Raw genomic sequence first — 21,911 nt, 5'->3', positions numbered from 1 at the left:
TCTCCTTTAAAAGAAAGCAAAAAAGTGTTGTCCTGCTATGAGTTGCACTGACTTGCCAGGTCAGTCTTTTTGAACTGGTCTTGAATTTAAATTAGCCAATAAATAGACTCTGTATTATCTTTTTTTTCCACCACATCATAACACCATGGAGGAATTTAGCAGCAGACTCATTTGGTTTTGGAGCCTGTCATAGCTCCTGGTGCTCCAACTCCCTTGATTCCAGTTTTATTTTATTTTAGTGTACTTGAATGTTCAAGTGTGATGCTTTACAGCATTTAACTCTCTTCATAGAAGTAGGTGTTAATGAGGAAACAATGTAGTTGAAGGTAAAATACACAATAAGATATATACAATAATGTTATAGCAAATTTTATATTATAATGAGCAACAATAAAGGCATTGGAGTTGAAGCAGCAAAGGACTCGAACTGTGGCTCTACTACTTAGTCAAGTCATTTAGGCTCAGAGTCAGTAAAGCACTTAACATCTGCTTAAGCATATTTCAATTAATCCATTGTTAGCCACATCTACACCTTCAAAATCACTGAATCCAAACCACGAGATTACACCAAGCCAAACTTTTCTGTTCTCCTTAAAGATTAAATTGTGACTTTGATTTCCTTTAGTGTGGGGTTCAGGGATATTACTTTCTTTTTTAATTTTTAGCTCCCTCAGCTGTCTCTAAAAGATTTGGGGAAATCAGGAGTCATGCTATTCCCACTGTTCTCAAATCTAGTTGACTCCTAATTCAAGAGCTCTTCTTTCATATCCACGTTTCAGTCTGCCCATTAACAAGGAGTTACTTTTACTTCTTGGCTTGGCCTCACCGTTTCTTCTCCTTCCAGAAGCAGGGCAACAAGGAAAGCAGCTTTTCAAAGATCTTTCCTAGAGAGGGCTGAAATCTGCAGTGGAGCCTGAATTTCTCATATCTTCACAAGAATGATACAAGTCCTGACCAGACTTGCATAATTCAAGTCRCAGGACTTGGCGACACAGAACTAGATAGACCGAGGTGAAATCTGCAGCTTTGCTGTAAGTTTTGCATATGTCCACATTACTCGGGCTGTGTCTAAAAGGCTCCAAAAGAGCCACCTCTGGATGGCAAAAGATGATCCAAATATCACAAGATTCCCAATTACAGTGTAATGAGAACTCAAAGCAKTTAAGTACGTTGGAACATATTTTGGAAAAGATAGATTGTTCAGTAAGGGCCTCTTGATGCCTCGATTTTCTATCCTTGAAAAGGAAAGAGTCATGCTTCCCTTGTACTTTCAAATGTTTACGAGGTATCAACATTGATTATGCGAGGGACATATTCATAAACCAGAATTCTTGTTTGCATGAGACTTAACTGGAATATTGACAAGGAAGATATTCCTAATGTGCATTGACACTGGAAAGCTACAGAAAAAGAGAGCTGTGTTCATTAGAGGAGAAGAATTGGAAAACAAAAGCTATAACACTTTGAACAGGAAGAAGGATTAAAGAACATGCTAGAATAGAAAACAGAAGTATTTACTGAATAAAGTTCCCACTCCAGCCATCAGCCAGCTATGCAAGTGTTATTCCACTTCTAGTGAGAAGCAATCCAAGCATATAGCAGAAATCAGACAGAAGTAAACCTCACTGACAGTCCTGGGCCAAGCAGGTATATGTGCCTATGCTCAGGCAACTTCACAGCTGTAAGAGAAAGTTCCATCTGCAAATAACATGCTCCTTCATCTGAAACTTCTGCCTCCCTTCTTTGCTTTGGGGCATGGGGAAAGAAGAGAAAAAACAGATTCAATAACCAGCAGAGAAACCCATCATTGAAGGGCATGCTCTCCAAAAATACCTGTCTATGCACATCCTTTCCCACGAGGGAAAGCTGGCTCTTGATTTAAGGGTGTGTTGGAGTTGTCCCCCACCCCTCCTTATTCTTACCACTCACAGCATTTTTACATTTATTCTAAATATCCACAAGGTCTCACATGTCTACCTAGGAAGGGTTTCCTCAGAGTGCTTGAAATCCAAATGGTCTGCTTTTACTCTCCATTTGTGACAGAACCAGAATGCAGAGTCAGCATACTGAGATGGCTGTATGCTAGATGAACATTGCATCTTTATATGCAGCAACCCTGTTATCCCCAAAGCTTGTGAAAGGAGGAGGAAAATTAACACCAAGCTCACGTTGTAGTAGTCACTCAAAGATCCTCAACTGTCCCTCTGACATTATTTTATAGGGGCTGTATTGGCCCAAAATTGTAAATGTCTGAGAAGTATCAAATGTAAAAGCTGTCACAAATCAGCAAGTCTCCTAAATAGCAAAGCTGATTAGCACTTTGTTTCCAAGCTATCATGTGATATGCAGTTCTCTTGCTTTGACTCACGTAATCTTTAATGGGGAGRAATATTAAACACCATTGAGATATGCCAGGAGTTCTGGAGACTGGCAAGTAGTATGGCTTATGGATCTTTTTCAAAAAATATTCAGACTGCCGTTGAGGAGCTTAACAAAAAGAAATGCTGTGCAGCAACAACTTATCTTGATTTCTGTGGCCACATTTCATCAGTTTTATTAGCATTAGCTCTGGTCTCCTGAAGCTTGTAGTATAGATCAGCAGCTCATTATATATCCCTGGGAAGTGAAATTCTTCCATATGTCCTTAGTGGTATGGCTCATTCATGAGATGTCTGTTCCCCAAGTCAGACCAAGATTATAGTTCCTGGCTGATTCCTGACTAATTCCTTTAAATGTTGCTGATTCTCATGATTGTACTGTGAGTAAAACGATTCTGTCCTGTGACCTGGACAGTCCTGTGGAGATCCAGCAGCTCTAGCTTTCACATCATTTTCGGCTGTCTGTGGAAAACCCCTTTGACTAGCTGCCACTTCTATTTCCTGGGCTCCAGGAAAACAGACCATCTAGACTACTGCTTCCCAYGGCAGTTGGACCTTTCCTTTTCATCTTCAGGACCCAATATGATTTTTCTTTTCAGTTGAAGTTAAATAGGAAGAGGAATCATTAGTGCTATCCTTGTAGTAGGAATGGAAGCAGAGTGTCCAGAAGCCCTAATCCCTTCTCTGCATTCATTCCTGCAAGCAGTTGGTCAGTTTTGGTCTGCTCCCCCTCTGTTCCCTGGAAATTTCCCTCTAACTATGGAGGATTGAAGATCACCTGGGGTTTCCTCTGTTTGTCCAGGTCTGAGAARAGGTCTCAAGCCTGGGATAAAAGCGAATGTACACTGCAACTCAAAAAGAACAGAAATGTAAATAAGGGTATCAAAAGCATAATCAGATGAAAGCTAACTACCCTAAATATTGATGAGAAGTGTTATCATCAAGTGTATCATTGATACAAGCAGGAAGGAGGGTGGAACACAGAGTGTTTGGGATTGTTGGAAGCMCACTTCTTCAGGCAGTTTCAGAAGTTTCTGTACTCCAAAATGAAATTCTACACACTTAGGAGAACTGGCAACTTTAGAGCTAATTTCACAGTGCTCAGCATAATCAATAATAATAATAATAATAAAAGACAGACTAAAGATGCTTTTATTTTTATTGCTGCTGTTGTGGAAATTTTCTTCCTTGGGATTTTTTGGGATCTGACCTAAGTTTTAGTGGTTAATTCTGCAATACCACCACTACATTTATAGTTGAAGATGTATTCTCCAGCTACTCAACCTAGAGAGTACATAAAGACTGCTAGCTGAAGTTTAAGTAATCAAAATACAGAAATGGCTTGAAGTCATAGGCGTAGACCACAGTCATTAAGATATAGGAAAGGCATTTAGGAAACAATATATTAAAAAAAAAAGARRGGATGGAGGAGGCTTGTCTTGCCTTTTTAGTGAGGTCTCCAAGACTAGACCATGAAGGGAAAAGCAAAAGTTAATCACAATCCATTCTCTTTTCTATCTTTCAGTTGTCTGCATGTTTCAGGGTAAGATACAGAACTGTTCTGAATATTGCTAGGGAAAAAACAAGGTTACTTTAAGGCTCTTTTGTTTGTCTTTTGTCAGTCATCTTAAAACATACTGGAGAGGGAAGTATCTGGTCTTTTAGATTCTACTTAGTATGAAAGGGGATGGTGCTGGGCAGAGAGCTTGTTGAAAACTCTTGAAAACAAGGATTGTAGTTGTGCTGGAGACAGAGGGCTCAAGTAGGATGTYTCCATTTTAAAGAAAGTTAGTTCTCTGCTACTTAAGCTTACTGAATACTTCAGCTACATAAACCTGCTTGCAGAATGAGCTGCAAGTTTTACATCACTACATACTAGCCTCTTTCAGGTTATTTTATATATATATATATATATATTTTTTTTTCTTTTATCTGAAAGGAGGAATCCAGGAATACTTAAGCTGTAGTGACTGCATGTCTCTTATTTCCTAGCTTGAGTTCCAGGACARTGCAACAGTATTTGGCATCTGCAAAACAATTCTTTCTGGATTAGTAGTTCCGTAAAATGAGTTGGAAGTGGCTTGGAAAAAGTCCCCCTAAATCGTACACATCTTACAAAAAAAGAAAAACCCGCTCCCCCAAAAAACAAACAAAACAAAAATACCTCTAGAATCCAGTTCCTTATGAGTCCTTATTTTGACAGCAGACTAAAGAACAATTATTTATCCATCAAAATTGAGACTTTAAAATCTTTCATAAGTATTAGAGGGTAAAAAGACTATTTTGAACCTGTTGACAAAACAAAAGAAACATCTYAGTGGTGAAGTCATATGTGGCACAYTCGATCCCCAGGTTCATAGCTAAGGTAGATACCCAAACCCTTGTCTCTTGGTTATTCTGCAGTTGATCTTTCAGCCTCTCCTGATGGAGCTGCTCTGCTTTGTATAAATACATATTAATAGGAGCAAAATTCTGGAACTTATTTTGTCCCAAGCAACTAGAGTGTTTACTATTTGGAATGARGGCATGACTCTCATCAATATCAGAAACTTTGTCTTGGAATATAAAAACTTCTCCTGACAAAAGATTCACTAAAATAAATTAATTTCCATGCAAAACTTTGGCTTTGAATCTCTTTTTCAAATGAAAAAGCATTTTGTTGAAAAATTCTTGATGACCTCCATTTCTAAACTGAAATACATTTTGAGTAATCACTATGTAGGACAAGGAAATCTTCGAAAATCATTGGCTTTATCAGTGTCATCCAACAGATGCATTTTGCCTAAGTAATTAACTTGAATATGCATAAGCATTTTCTACTTGTTTGCAATTATTTTCAGGGTATAGTGAGAAATTTAACTACATCTGAAAACAGCTGCAATTTATAGATGAGTAATCTTTGCATATGAATAGATTTTGATCTGTATATGACTAATTTCTACTTCTGAAAGAGATTAAACATCTTTTGCATCCTGTTAGAAAGCAGCTGCAATTTACATGGACAATTGCCATTTTTTGCTTGAAAGAACTACTGCATTTGCTACTAATGAACACTACAGTTAAATTGGAAGCCATGTTTCATTCTTAACTTCTTTCAGTTGATTGTGGTATTATCCCAGAAATTCCGCTGGAGCAGAATCTTAAGGCCCATCAAGTGATAGTTGATGTGCAGAAACTCTAAGCAGTTGAATTATGTACACGCAAGAGAATCTGGATGTTTTGAATTATTTTTCGTGCTTATTTCAAAACAGGTATTTATTACCTCTTTTTTCTTTCAAGGCACTTGCTATGTATGCTACATTGCAAGAGAAGATRTGATTGTAATATACCCATGTGAATTTTAGTAAAAGTAGAAGTAATAAAAATAAGTGAGGATAAGTTGTCATGGATGTCAACACAGAATAGCAGCTTTGATGTATACATGTTCCTTGGGGGTTTGGAGGACTGTTTGTGCTCAGAATGGCTCCAGTCTGTTAATGTTGTTACATGTTTAAAATTCAGTGAAAATAAGAATAATATGCCAATCCTATACCAATCCTAAAACATTACCTTTACTAGGAGTGTTGATACTCTCTTTGTAGTTAATTCAAGTTAAACATTTGAATAGATTTGATGTTTGTGATGTAGGAACTGGTCAAGAAATTATTGCTAACAGAATTTATTGAATATTTGAATCTCTATCTGATGAATCTTACAGGCAGAAATCATGCAGATAGGCATAATTACAAGGACTATTATTTCAAAAATAATAATCTCTGGTCACCATTTGTGCAAAGTTTAATTTAAACAACACAAGCATCACTATAAATATCCCATTTTTCAATAACTTTTTCTCTGCTAGTGTAAAATTGACTTGAATATTCTAGGTCTTACTACTGCTGTGTAGAAGAGGTACCACCAAAGCTCTCCTAATATGGCCAGTATGTTTTCATTTTTCACCTGGCCTTTCTTAAAAAGCAAAGCATACACATAACAGCTACTCATATTACACTAGGATTTCTACAACTATGTTGAACAGAGCTATCAGACATACTGCATTTTGCTTGTTGAATAAAAATATCAATGTATTTTAAATCTGCTGGTAGTGGGGGACACAAGTARTGAGATTGTATCTTTTTATAATCTCAAAATTTCATGTCTAAGTGAAACCAGGAGGCACAGAAACTGTCTTGAAGACGAAACATCTCCATGGGATATTCATCAATTTGCATTTGGAGATAAAGGATACAGAAAACTTGGACTTGGTGTGCAGGTTGACATAATTGAAGGGGCAGAGTGCAATAACATAAATGACTTTTCATATAGATCGATAGTTAATATTATGAAGGTGTGGTAAATGTGGAAAACAGGAAGTGTGCCAACCTGCATTAGAAGTGTTAGTTTAAAGGTTAGACTACTACATCAAGCAGAAGAATTCATTTCAAACTCCGTGAAGTGGGTTGCTAGAGAACCTGTAGCTCCACGGTTCATYGCTAGTATCTCTGTCCACAAATAAACACTTCAGTCAGTACTCTCTTTCATTTACAATGACTCTGATCAGAATATGAGTGCTTATTATATACCATAGCATCTCTTTAGACTTGTAAGAGAAGTGGTATCACCACCAAGTATTAACCTGAACAATTACATAAAGCAGTATTGGACAGAAATCTGATTAAGACTAAAATATGTAGAATTGGCCTATGTAACAGTTCTGTCTTCATTAACCTACTCTCAAATATTTGAGTAATTCTTTGGAGAAATAATAGATTTCCCTCAAGTCCTTATTAGCCAGTAAACTTTTGAATAGAAGCAGCAGATGCTCATGTGGGTAAAATTCACAGATTCATCATYTCTTTAAAGAATGAAATATTAACTGCTTGCATACTCTTGAAGGAAATTAGGCATGACATTCGTTCAGCTTTGTGTATATACGATAAATTGTGTCAAGGGAAGAGCCAGAAAAGGAAGGCAAAGCATTTATTGTGGATTCCCCTCCAAGGAAGGAACTGACAGCCTTTGGCAATATGTGAAGGACTCTAAATGCAAAGCCTGTAAAAGAAACCAAATACAGAAAGTTACTGGAAAACGTTTTGGGGGAGGCAGTCACAGAAAAAAATCGGAGAGAGCAATTAAATCCAGGAAGCTGGCCAGGAGACAGAGGCGGGTGGGTCAGRTGGAATTAAAGAGAATTTTGGGGGGTTATTTTTCACAGCATTACACTGAGCTAATTCTTACACTTTCATTCTCTCCAATGGATATGTCATTAAATGGTACCCTGTAAACTTGGCTGAAGTTGAGGGCTGCCTGTCTGCAGAAAGGAGGCAGTTACCATCCCTCATGTCTGTAGCCAGAGGAAACAGTTCTTTTAAGCTGTAGCCACTTTTTGTTCTTCACCAATGGGTCTTGAACTGGCATCTTTTTAGTTACTGTTACAACATAGAAGGCCATAGGAACAAAGCAAGTAAAAAGCAGCAGCAATATKGGGGGGGGGRAGAACATAGAAGCAGACTACCATAGGTATTCTAATGTGATTTTGAAGATCTGTATATTAGAATGTGCTTAGAGCAAGATTTTGTTGGTAGAATAGGGAAGTGATAGGGAAGTGATTTCTCTCATAGCCATTCACAGACACTAACTGGGATGTTCTAGACAGATTTAAACTCCTCTTAAAGATTTGAATCTTGTACAAATCTAAAAATAATCATTTTGCAATAAGCAGTGGAGCCTGAATTAATGCAGTATTAATTTGGGCTTTCTTAATATACAGGTGTTTCAGATACAGGTTTCTGCAGATACATATAAGGAAAAAAATGATCAAAGCAGTAACTTGCTTTTTTAGCTCAGCCTGTAGAACCATCCACTTTAATGRAAGCTAGCAGTGTGTTCTGGGGAAATAAAATTGCTACAAGGATCTCCTGCTATACATGCCCATACACACCCASAGCATCTTACTACTATTTGCAGTATAGAGATAGAAACTTTTATGCAAAAAAGCTAATCTGAGAAGAGGAAGATAAAATAGCCAGGCATGCTGCACATCCACTAGTTTGCAAATTAACTGCAGTGATTGTGTAAATTCTTGAGCTCTGGTTGCTTGAGTCAGTATTGCCACATAGGTTCAGAGTTCTGCATACTCATAAAGCATTTCAAAACAGTATGTATTTAATGTATAAGCTGAATATATTTGAAAGGGACAGAGAACTATCACAAGGGTCTGTGATGTCTCTTGTAAAACCAGATAATTGGAGTTGTTTCTAGACCATGTTAAATATACTCAGAAACAAGAAAATTAGTTGTGGTATTTAAATGCTTTACTCAGCTAACACAGTAGCAAACTCTTAAATATTAGATGCTTAGTTTTCTCAAGACAGTCACCATGTTTTCTACTTCATGTGCAGTGTATGGTATATTGTTTAAAGTAAGACCATCATGGCAAACAATTTAAAACTCCTGCTCCTGATAAAGTAAGATTTATAAACATGTAGCCAACCTTAATATATAATCTGAAGACCATAGCTGCTTTTGCACCTTGAAATCATTATCCTTGATTAAGTAGTGATTACAATCTTCCCTTAGATTGAAAAAGAAAGTATGTGTATGTATTTATGTATATAATTTCAAAATCAGAGCTTTGTACTTAACTGCATCTTCTTCTGCTTGTCATCTGATGGCACTGGGAACAGATCCCAGCATCCCAGAATGCAGCTTGGCAGGTATTAGTCTCCTGCATATAATAGGCTCCCTAATTGCAATGCATTTTTTTTTCTCTTTTGAACTAGGTAACTAACCTATAATTTTTCTTGGTATCTGCCCAAAGCCAAATGAAGTATCTGATACTCCCAAGGAATTCATCACCTGCTACAGGTGACTTCAGATTGGGAGTTGCCATCACAAAATAAGTATGAATCTACGTGTAACCAGGTTTCAATAATATCCTCAGGCAAGACAGATCGCTCATGTTTCCATTTTTATACTGTTTATTAGTACTTACAAGAACTGTGAAGCCCTCAACATGCAAGTCTCCTCCCCTGAGCCCCAACACAAGATTGAAGCTTAGTGAGATTCTGATCACTGAGCAAGTATTGACTTGATTTAATAAGGCAAGAACCTCAACAAGCAATTGCAATTGCTACTGCTACCCACTAGCTTCAGGTGCTTAGCAATCCAGCAGATCAGCAATGAGTACACTTAAACTTGACCAACATTTTCTTCCCTGCTTTGCAAAATCTTTTTTTATTATTATTATTATTTTGCATTTGGCACTTGGCACTTAGGCAAATGCACTACAATAAAGTATCTTCTGTTGCCATAATTTGAAAAGATTCAGTTTTTAATGTGTCTAGCTGTAGAAGTTTATACCTACGTGTAAGTGCAGGTGGGGAGGAGGTTGCAGAATTAAATTTAAAGTACTGTGTGGGGTTAATGAGTCTGCAGCAAGAGACTCATCTAGAAATGGTCTTGGACTAGGATGCTCTCTCTCCTATCTTTCTCCCCATTTTGAGAAGCAGTGAATTTATTCTGCCTTTTGTTCCTCCAGCAGTTCCGATAGCCTCTTCTCCCTGTTGATATCCTTAGGAGCAGACAGGAATCTTTTTGTCTTTACCAGCTGTCTGTTTTCTCCAGATCTACAATAGTGGTAACAGGGCAGCCTGTGTGTCTGTCAGCAGAGAAAAGCCTGCCCTCCTGCTTGGAGAGTAAATATGCAGCTTCTGCAAGGGTGGAGCTACTGCGCCCAGTACAGTGCCTTTTCTTCAGCTGTTTCCGCTGTTGAAGTTCTATGTTCTGCAGTGCAATAATTTCATGGACTTCTCCGTTCTGCAAGAGCACAGAATGGAGGAAAACAGGTTGCTTGCTTTCTTCTTTTTTGGTATCATGCCCACTCTTTCATGGTGACCTCTGCTTCATTCCACTTGTGGAAAAGTACACAAGCATCCTGAGCGTAACATGGGACAGAGACAAACCAGGCCCATTACTCAGTGGCTTTGAGTATAAAGAAGATCAATACTGTTGCAGGAAGATAAAATGTTTCCCAACAAATGGTCTACTGGGCAGATAATATTGCGCTAGAAAGGTACAGCTTTCCCCTAATAAACTATTTCCTTTTATATGTTTTCAGCCATTAGATAGACCCTGTGTAGCCTATGGTATAGGAATGTCTTGCTTTGGGACAGTGTTGGGGTTTATTTGTATGGTTAGCCAGTCTCTCCTCATCACTGCAGGTGATTTATGAAGCGTACTTTGAAGTACAGCCATGCAGAATCAAATTACAAATGACATATCACATGTAAGCTAAATGCAGAAAGCCTGCAAAGAAGAAACTAAATACTCAAAAATCAGGTKCACGGCTTAGAAAATGCAGAATGAATGCTCTTCAAACATGCTAAAACAATGCCAATATCAATGCCTTTCCCTGAAGCATGGAAAGAGAAAAGGAGAATGTAGGTCTTRTGTGTATTATCATCTGTTTCACATAGCTTGTTGGCAAGGATCTCTACCAGATGATTCTTAACATGTATGGTTTTGCTTTGATCAGCATGTGGATACAGTGGGAAAGTTTAAAAGATTGTAGGGATGTGTGCAGACATTCAAAAAAAGCAAAAACAATCTGCAAAAACAATTACAGGTGCAGCTAAAAATGCCTCTGCCTAAAATCAACTATTTAAAAGTGCAGCTAAAGTCTGTGTTAGAGGGTGCAACTCTTACTGTCATTCAGCAAAAGTATTTTTCTCTATCTTTTCCCTTAATAAAATGACTTTAAACTAATCACTATTTCAGTAATGACATACTATAAAAAGATGGATGTTTTGGGCTGGTCTTCTATACTGTGGTTCAGCTTCTTCTTTTTTTCAGACTTCTGGGTACACAGATTTTTATTTGTATACAAACAATATTTGTGCAGGTGTTTACCTGGTGTTTGGGGCATGCGAAACCAGGRTGTGCCAAAACTTTCATTTTATTTTTTCTAACCAAACAATCTTTTCACGTACCAGAGTGTTTTGTCAGCAGAGAGATGTGTTCTTCCATTTAAATAAAAGTCCACATTCTTTATGGAATTATTTATGCTTTCTTCTGGTACTGTTAATGAATAAAAGGTACAAGATAAAATAGAACAAAACCTTGTGAGATATGTCTGAGATGTCTCTGCTGCCTCCTAAGTAAGAAGGCTTCTGTCTTAATTAATAAATGCTTGGCATTTAATGCAATTTGATACACTCCAGGGGAACAAAATTTGATTCTCTTGAAATTTGGCCTGAGCATCAGAGTGATCCCTAGCTGATAAGTTGGCAATATTCAGAGGAGGGAACAAGCTAAGGATGCCAGCTGTGGGACTTGCCTAAGGCTGAGGTTCTTTAAGCAAGAACTGCAGACCTTCTGAAGCCAAAAATGAGCAGGTACTAAATCAGAGCATCAAACTGAATATGCTTGAATTCAGTTGATTGTCAGTCAATATACTTCCAACTATCAAAATGAATAGGTATTTAATTAAACTTCCRTTGCCCTATGATTGAAAACAGAATAAAAGCAAACACTTCTTTTGTGGCAGAACTGCAGAAATTTGTTAGGGTTTTGTGCAGGGGTCAGTTCAGTGCCAAGTGAACACAATCTTGTCAACACTAGTCCATCCTTAGGCTTTCTACACAGCCAGATGTGGCTACTGCTCCTGTTCATGGGTATGGCAATGCTGCTCACATTTGGCCTTCCCAGTGGGAGTGATACAGCATTTGCAAGCTTTGGGGGGCAAAAGTGCAATCAATACGCTCCTGTCCCCCCACCTAGACAGAGGCTCTGCAAGGAGCACAGGGGACCTCATCAGACTGCAAAATCCACACCACGGGAAGGTGTGAAAACCAGACAAAAAAGATAACATACAGATTTCAAAAATTAAGCAGGTAGCAACAAYATAAACTACAACAACATAGTCCAGGCTACCTAGTAGCTGAAGGAGCCCWAACTTAATCATGATATGCAGAGTAGGTAGCCAACAATATTAATCTAACATACTCTGAATGCCCAGAATACTCATCTCATTCTTTTTGCTTCAGATTTTGAAGTAGTATGGGATATCTGCCAATAAAACAAAGTACAGTACAGTATAGGAGTTTAGAGGGAAAAAAGTACAGTAATCTAATGTTCTGGAAAAAATCTTACTTCGTTCTTCTTTCCATTTGGTTATCCTTATTCTTTCTCCTACAGCCTGATTAATGATAATCCATTATAAACTTAAGGTTTGGATTCAGCTGAATTGAAGTTAGGAATATAAGTTGATGTTACTATTAAAAACTTAGAACTTCTTCCTCAAACCAGATGACAAGTGGTAGGGGCTTCATTCTCAAACACAAACTTGTATCAATGTCTAAATAAGGGACAGTGGGCAAAGAGGTTCTGATGACCGTTATCTGACATAGGTCTAAAGTTGTTAAAAAATGCACTTCCAGTCATTTGGATGTGGAGATTTTCATGGGACAATCCTAATTAGCTTGCTTTCCTAAGGAAAGGAAGCTTATTTAGTGTTTCAGTCAATCTCTTGCTCTAAATTGCAAACACATTTGGCACATAAGCCAAAGTCCAAAAATAATTAAGTTCCTACAAGTTTCCTGGAAGTCAGCAATTGAAGACAGAAGAACAAACCATATTCATTCCCCTAGTGAAGCAAAAGAAGATCAGACTCAGAAATCAGCTATTTACATACAGTTTTAAAATAGCAGCCTGGCCAGTCACCATTCACTTAAAGCTGAATTAGCCACAACATGTGAGTTACTTTGCCATATGGAGGTGACACTGGAATAAGAAACATAGTAAGATCTGGATTTATTATTGATGCTTTATGGAAAAGACGATATAAATCAGTAGTGAAGCATCTTTAGTTTTGCTGCTTATAGAGCAATTTGTTTTTTCTTGAAACAAAATTTCTCTTACCATTCAAAACACAATAAGCATAGCTGTGTTCTTAAAGAAGCATGGAACAGAGTTCAACAAAATATACCATARCTGAGGCACTGATTAATCCATATACTGAGTGGAAGTATACACAGTGTGTTGCTCTTTGGCTGTGGGACCATACCTTATTTGACATAACACATGAAYTTGCCACTTGTGAATGGATGATAACTTTTGATCTGTAGCTGCRAGATTAGTTTGATTTACCCAAGTTACCAAATTACCCAAGTTATCAGAGAATGAGATTTTGAACCTAGTTGCTGAAGTTGGCAGTATTTTGACTCAAATTTTGCGGAGATAAAAAAAAGCAATGCAGTGATACAAATGTGCAGGAAAATTTATCAAAAATTAGCATAAAATTCTGGTCCTTYTTTTCTCATAGCATGGTCTTATCTTTGTCATTCCTTTTTCATTTGTTGCTGTCAGCCTGGATTCCTTAGGTAACTTTGCTAGAGATTTGAGTTTTGTTGTAGATACGGAATACTGCCTAAAAGTTTTGCTCCTTGTTCTTCTGGCTGCTTTCCAGCCACAGTGATGCAAATGCAACCCACTACCTCCTCCAGTAATCATTCTTTAAAATAAGGCAAAAGATAAAGAGCTTTGTACAAAATGAACTCTGCTGCTACCTTAATTAATGATTTCAGAAACTAGCAAAAAGTGAGTTGTGACCTGAATCTTGGGGTGGCTAGACCTAACTCTGTTATACTGGTGATGTGGGCCTAAAATCTAGCAACAGGTAAAAGTGGCAAGGTTAGTGTAGATGTCACTACACACTGATCAACACTGCATATCTTTTTGAATTACTAATGTTTCTATGACAGTCCAATAAACAAAGAATTACAGTAGCTTGCTTCAGTCTGTGCAAGCATTTAAACTGTTCTCACTTCAGCCAGCACCTGCTGCTGACAATAGTGAAAATGCATGCAAAGACCCCTGGGTTATGTTAGACAACTCTTTGAAATTAGCATAACTATTTGAAATAAGCTTCAGAAGCTTAGCTGAGCTCTGTGAAATATTTATGGCTACATACAACCGAAAGAAAAAATATAGAATAATAGATAGAATTAGCGTGTAAAGCGTGTAAAGATAGTAAGCTAGACTTTAAAGCAGTCTGAGAACACAATGAGTAACATAAAATTATACRTCCAGGTGGTATAGATGACCACAACTGCTTGACATTCCCATGTATAAGGTCCTAATTTTTGTTGCTGGTTAGTTTTCCAAAAGTTTGTTTGGGCTGTAAATTTTCATGCTGGGTCTCTGCCATAAGGTGATTTTGTGTGTATATGTGTGTCTGCGCATGCATAAAATACCAACAAAGTCAGCTTTTCAAAATGGAAATAGTACACTTTTATCCGATCAGCATTTCCCAAGCATTTCTTTGAAACTGCAGTGTGCCCAGTCCTTCAAGCAAATGCTTCAAATTTGGCAAGTTGGCTGCCTTGGTTCAAGGATGTTTCTCTTGCCATCCATGTGGCTGATAACACTCGCCTTGCCGGACATCCATCAGATTTATTTAGAGGCTAAATCACTTGTTCATTTACATCCCCTAGCAAAGTGAAATTATTAGGATATGCTTCTACACTGGGGCTGCAAAGGGTTAATACTGCGTCTGTTGTCCCTTTTCATGGTGGAGGCTTTAAAGTTGAAACGTCTAAGCCCCGAGACTTGCAGTATGTGTGTCAAACCTCTCCAAGAGACATTTGCGCGTCGCCCAGAGCATGTGCCATGATCACTGCCTTCTCAGAGGCATGTGATGAAGGCACAACACAATGCCCAGACTTTGCACAAGATTTTTGAGATATTTACTCTCTGCTTAGAATGTGCATCAGAAAGAAAGTAAAAAAAATCCTACCCTTATCACTGTTGCTTGGTTTCCTCAGCAGAGTGGAACAGATCTGGGACTGTGCTAAGCATCTTCTAGGTTTCCAGGACTCTTTCTTGCAGATCTTGAATCTTCTTCAGAACATTATCTTCCTCCTTCTCCTAAATGTCACTATATTTTGACATCATTCTCTCCTACAGTTAAACTGGATCCTTCTGTTAAAAAATCTTGTCTCTTGCTCTAGCCTATTCAGAGCTTCCTGTGTGCTTCAGTGAGCCTGTTTGGTTCCCTCACCACTAATGGAAACTGTCTTAGAGCAACTTGGTATCTGCCTCAGTTCCCCATTTTGGAAAAGAGGAATTGATACTTCATGTCCCCTACCTTTTGTCTTGTCCCCTGTTTCAGTTATGAGAAAAGGTAGGGTAGGGGTTCATACAATATGCGTAATAGCTCACTTTTGCTGAGTTGTGAGAGAAGAGATTTCACAAGAACCTGGAAGCACAGCACAGAGTGAGTGAGTTAAGAGAAGTTACAGTTCTGTGGAATCTGAAGAAAGCAGCACTCTGGCATAAACTCTGGACCTGCCTCTGTGCTGAACCTCCTGGCTGACATAAGCTTTGATGAAGGGGGATATTAATGCTTTTCTTGCCACTTTTGACCTGCTGCCAGAAATTGTCCAGCTGTGGAAAGTCATCAAAATGCTTGGAAATTTTCTTTCTATCAGAGGATATGAATGGCTATTGTTTACTTAAAATGAATTCCAAGTAAATAGTTGAAATATATTAAACTTCAGACTATTTAGGAAAAAAAATTAAATACTTAAATCTTTAGAGATTCAGCTTGATAGTTTTCTTCTAATGAGAAATGAAGTCTATTCACTCATCTTTATTAAATAGAGACTTCAAAGGATTTGTTCTATAGCTGAAACAACAGTTAAGATGAGGTATGATGGGAGCCCAGCAGGGCTGACAGCAAGAAAGTGAACCTCTGCTGCGTGTGTTCAGTGCCTGCCGCAATGGGGTTCTCACCTTGGCTTAGCCTCCTGGCTATTTCATAATGGCTGAGAGTCCTCAAACAAACTTTGCCTGGAGTTACACTAAACCAGGCTCACCGATGCAGTGCCTTGCACAGCACAACAGAGCAATGTATTTAGTTACGGTGCACATAATCAGCTGTGAAGCTGGAAACCTGGTTCTGCACAGTTATAAAGGAATCTGCTGTGTTCATACATAAGTAGCAGATATTTGGGGTGTTTATTTTCATGTGGTTTTTGTTTCGAACACACACAGTCTGGGCCATTGTAAAAAAAATTCAAATGCCTCCATGACGGTTCTGTTAGCTTTTCCTCTGCTGGAAATTAAAATAGATAGTTCCAAATTTGTTCTACAGAGTGAATGAGGGGAATGAAAAAAATGTAAATTAGCAGTACAGTTTTTAAAATATTTGGGTTGAGTCTTTTAAATTACTTTAAGTTGTTAAAAACATATCATTTTAGCTGTACTATTAAAAACAATTAAACAACTTACAGAAAATGCTGCCTGTGAAGTGCTTTCAAGGTCACATTTGGGACAGCAGAGGTTTGGAAAGAATCCCTACTGAAATATCTGTTCAGTTTTAAATGTCCACTTCAGACTGTCCACTTAAAACTGTCCACTTCTAGGTTTCTTTAGAAAGCACACAGTGTGAGCTACTGTACTTAAGACAGATCAAGAACCAAGTCAAATCAAAATGTTGCATAATGTATGAGTCCAGGGAAGTGAGGTACTCAGTCCTGTTGCTTAACCCACTGCAATAGAGCCTGTTGCAGCAATGCATTAAGAAACTGAATTGAGAGCTAAGACCAGACATTATAATATCTCGGCAACATGAAACGCTGCACGCAGGGCTGAACTTTCAGTTGAGTACGAAGGATAGCTTTGCAGCTCCCGTGAATGCTAATGAGTCCCATGACAGAATCATGGCATACTTTGAAAATGCAATCCAGAATATATACAATCTTCATCATTTGGAAACTTCTGACCTATACRCAAACTTCCAAGGAGCTACCACTGCAGATACACTATTGCTGCAATTAAGGGTAGCCATGGAGCTCTAGTATTGTGTGTATATAATACACTCTCACACAAACACACATCTAGTTTTAAACCTCAGTTTCACAGTCATATCATGCTTTTAATTCAAAGCATCAAAAAGAGGCAAAAATAAAGCCTTCTGCAATTAGACTTTGATTAAAACTAGAAAGATTTTTTTAAAAAACAGTTCAATCTAGAATCCTCAAATGGAAAGGAAAATAAGGTCGTYCAGGAAAGGACAGTCATAGTAAATGTTGCACTTACAAATGCAACTTTGTACTTAATAAAGTTAATTGTTGTGCTGGTTTAATGTTTGAAAGGAAAAAGACAGTTTAAAAGATTATTCAGTTTTTCCTCAACAGATAAGAAAATTCCCACCAAATTCTTTACATGAGATTCACAAAATGCCTCTCAGGAATAGCTCTTGTCCCTTTCTATCTGATCTCAGACTAAGTATTTGAACTTTGTGAAGCAGGTTGAACAAGTATCTAAACCTGACCATTTAGGCTAGACAACTCACACATCAGTTAATCTTCCGTATGTCAGTGTACAACCAAAACTGCTGTAGAAACAGTGAAAATGATACAACTATCATTTATCAGCAATCCCCCCCGAGACTCACCAGCGCCTGAAAAGTCTTCCCACACCCAGCTCGCCCGCTGGCACTATCAGCAGTGTTTTTGGTCCAAATGAGCAATCCAGAGGCTGAGAGAGGACCCCAGCTGAGAGGATGTGTGCAGACAGAAACAAAGTGCACCTGGAGTTAACCGTCCTCAGCAAGAGCAAAGGCAGTAAGCTGCGACCGCCAGTGTGACTCGCCTTTCCAAAAGGCTCCAATGTGTTCCTTGTGTTAGCTGAAATACCTGCACCCAAAGGCTCAACTCGAGTGTCACATGGGTGACGGAGCTAAAAAAGGCAATCCCATAGGCTTAATTTAGACCGCCCCCAATATGTTAGTGTTTTCCCTTGAGACAGTTTATGCATCTCTTCCCAACTTTCCTGCTACTTTCCTGGAATCTTAATATCCCAGTCTCTTTGGTTTTGCACTTTTTCACCCTTTTATTTTTAGAGTCAGTATTTCATAGTGGTGTGCAGAGTCTGCTTGACGCCAGCAAATGTAACTGGATCCCAAGTCTCTGCAAGACAGGAATTGCAGCCACGATCAGCATGCTGCCGAGAGCACAAACCTTGGCAGTGGTCAAAACCAAATAGTCTGAATCCTCTATTTATCTTACAGCAGGGCTTGGGAAGAGAGGCAGGAAGGGTTCATCAAAACGCAAAGAATAGCTGGGAAAGGTTAGCGGTAAGTAAATAGAAATCAAACATGCAAATAGGTCTGGTGTAGAGATTTGTGTGACCAGACTTCCAAAAGCAAGTACAGAGGTTTACAAAAAAACAGAGGTATTTCATTCTCTAGTAACCTAGTAACAGGACAGGCATGCACAAAGTAGATTGCCTTTAAAAAGCGTTGTGTCAGCAAGGTTTTCTTGAGTGGAATAAATAAGACTAGGCTGCTTGGCAGCAGATCACTGCTAACAATATTCTCACAGGTCAGATTTTTCAAATTATAATAGCTCATTTGATAAACACATAACTGCAAGTATCTTTCCAGGAAAAGTATAGGCCACTATCTTCTTCTCAGCCTTTGGTGAGTAGGTGTCAGGTTTTTACCTGACCAGGTAAAAAAATGAATTTATTATAAATTGGAATTTATTACAGTTGCACGTTACCTGGTGTGCAATTGGAATAAATTTGATCTCTGATACCAAAGAGCTGAATTACCATGCTTGAACATACTTCTTCCTTTCTAATACTTCTGGCCCTTTCTTCCTGTAGCAGGAAAGAAAATAAAGGATTGCCGGTTTAGCTGACTGAGAAAAATATTCATCCTAACTATTCTGGACTCTCTAAATAAGGTAACCGGTGTCTACAACTCAGTGTGGCCACTTCACGTAAGAAAAAACCTAATATATCAAGGCAGTTATTTGCCTAAGGTGACATGATGAGTCAGCAGCAGAGCCAAGATTAGAATACGGTGTTCAGACTGCCCATCCCATGTCTCGCTCACTGAACTGCTGCTCCTCCGGCAGCCTCCAGGGAATAAAGTTCGTTTAGCTCAACTCCTGCTCTCGCACTTCACCTTGTTACTTATCTAAGTTTTGGCAGGCTTAATTGTTTGCTGCCAAGAAAGAGCACAGGTCAAGAGAAACAGAAAAACACTGATCTTATCCATGGAACAAAGGACACTGCAACAGCAAAACTCCAATCTGAGAGAGCAAGACATGGTCATTGCCAATACGCTGACTATATCATGTGCATGTAACTGAAATTGCTTGAAAAGGACTTTTCTGTAGGTGGTTTCTCCGTCTCTTCATAAGTAACAAATGCAGAATAAAAGAACTGTAAAGCAGAGATCTTGAACAGAGCAACTAACATTTTCTGTCAGTTTTTTTCCATGGCATAAAATAGGTGCCACTTTTGATGCCACTTAGCATTTTTAAATTTGATTTGGCTAAATTACATAACACTAGCATGTCCCCCCCCTCCCCTTTGGCACAGACAGTGTTCAGTACTTTCTGATCTGATTAGGAAGCAGGAAAGGCAGCCAGGAGTCTTTCTGCCAGTGGCAGGGCAGGTGATGCTGCACTTGGTGCCCGCAGAACCACGGGAGATCCTTCCCTCCCTGGATCAGGGTCGCAGGAACTGCCAGGGAAGCTACAGACAGGCCCTGTGCAATCCCTGCTGTATTCTCACCCAGTTTTTCAGTTACTCTTTGGATCATGATTCCTCTTGGTTCCTCATTATCCTCTTGGTTCATGGTTAACTCTTATCCTCATTATCCCCATTAGCAAAATTGTAAAGAAAAACAMAAGAAACATCATATCATTCTGTGGTTTACTTACTCCCTGCTGTTGAAGAGCAGTCAGAAACTGCTGCTGTCCTTGTGATGCTTCAGTGCCTCCGCATGTCAAGCACAGCTAAAATGGATAACTTGCTGTTCTACCACATTACTGCAACTTTTCTATAGATTTGTTCTTCTCATCAAGGTTTTTCCTTAAGCCAAAGCCTTMCTTAAGCATTTCCAAAGCCTTAGACTCCTGCTTCTGCTGCTCTCTAGCAGCCTGATGGGCCTCCTTGAACATRCTTCAGATCATGGCTTAATGATAAGTCAGAGATTCTTGCAATTTGCCCATTGGCAATTTGCCCATTCACTTAATCTTTATTAAAAAAAAAAAAAAAAGTGCTAAAATGATACTGCTGACTTGATAAAGGAGTTTCTGATCCTCTATTTAATTTTTGTGTTTTCTGGCATTCAAGCTGTACACAGATTATGTCAAGCAGTGTAAGCTGCCACAGCAATTACCGGCTCAGAAGCATTAGCACTGTCTCACTAAGCTCTCTCCTTGGTCACTGGGGCTTAGAGAAGGCTTGCAAGACAGGGAGTCCAGCGAATGCTGAGAATGGGCTGTCTCCGGGAAACTGGGAGTGGGTATGGACTATCTGCCACCAAGCAGCCTCTTGAGGTCAGCACAACCCGAGACGTAAGGAGCGTTAAAAAGCAGGTGTGACCACCAGGATAGAAAACGTGACTCCAGACTGGCCTGTTAGTGCGGCTCTTCCCTATATTGGAAGAATTCTCAGAGAGAAGCATAGATGGCCGCAATGCTCGGCCTTATGGTGTTGAGGCCCAAAGTGCAATCTGGGGGTATATTATTACACCCTATTTAATAAGTTATCTGGCTAAAATTCATTCTGAATGTCATGTGTGTTTATATACAACTTTGAACATATATGGCAGTGCTTTCTTTTTGAGAGTGATGGATRGTGCAGAAATGTTTGTGCTGGGCAGGAAACAGCCAGATACTGTAGGAAACCTCAATGGTAGCCTAAGGCAGATAAAAAGAAAAATACGGGGTGCTGCTGAGATGATTTAACAGTAAAGAGTGGGTTACCAGTACTGGTCATGCTTCACTGACTTTTAGCATTTCTGTCACCAAGATACATAGAAGGAGTGAGTCCATGAGAGCAGGACACACAAGAAGCCTTAAGCTCTTAGCATGTAAATATTTGTAAAGCAGATGGTGAGTTACGTGCATTAGGGTAAACATAAATTCTTCTGTTTTATTCTCAAATGGAAGTGTATTTTATTCAGACTCTAATATGTGTGCTGCGTAGATGCCACTAATAAACAGTTTTTTTCCTACTAATCTCTAGAAAAAGATTGCTTCCTGCCCTGTCATGTTTCTTGCAGACAAGTCGCTCTTTCTTTCATTGACTTTTTCTTTTTTGGACATTGTAAAAAAGACAGTTAGGCATCTGTATTGCCAAGAAAGCAGATTTTAAAACTAATGATCTGGAATTACATTGTGGAAGACAGAGATAGTTTAGATTCAAAACCTTAAGTTCTTATTCAGTCCAGTTACTCTAAGGAGAGGAACCTTAATTATGTTTCCAAAAGGGTTGGGAGCATCTGCACAGTCTAATTTGCATTATCTAACTTTAAGGTCTCAACAGAAAGATGTGAGCTCCCCGTTCTGGTTTGGGTTACTTTCTGGAAGATCCTATTTCTCTCTCTTTTGAGTATGGAGTGTGCCAGGTTTAGCAGAGCCAAATCAGTTTACATAAGTACCTTCAATGTGAGGAATTTGCTTTAGATTGAGGAGGATGTGATCTCTTCTCATTCCTATTTTACTGCGAATGAAAAATAGTATTTCC

The 21,911-nt window shown here is 38.7% G+C and overlaps 2 protein-coding genes across 2 annotated transcripts in view; one reads left to right on the top strand and one right to left on the bottom strand.

The window, feature by feature from the left end:
• The window catches only part of RAF1 (Raf-1 proto-oncogene, serine/threonine kinase), an 80,080-nt gene extending 62,052 nt beyond the window's left edge, over nucleotides 1–18,028 (bottom strand). The window contains exon 1 of the mRNA XM_085302425.1: nucleotides 17,818–18,028. The gene's annotated coding sequence lies outside the window, so the exon portion shown is untranslated. The remainder of the gene's footprint in view (nucleotides 1–17,817) is intronic.
• LOC146597233 (uncharacterized) overlaps nucleotides 1–21,911 on the top strand; it is a 59,945-nt gene that overhangs the window by 15,835 nt on the left and 22,199 nt on the right. The gene's annotated exons all lie outside the window — the stretch shown is intronic.

Source organism: Rhea americana, unplaced genomic scaffold (assembly GCF_003343005.1).
Source record: "Rhea americana isolate MKP2758 unplaced genomic scaffold, rheAme1 scaffold_19, whole genome shotgun sequence".
NCBI classification, from domain to species: domain Eukaryota; kingdom Metazoa; phylum Chordata; class Aves; order Rheiformes; family Rheidae; genus Rhea; species Rhea americana.
The sequence above is the reverse complement of the archived record's forward strand: the minus strand, read 5'-3'. Positions and strand labels throughout refer to the sequence as shown.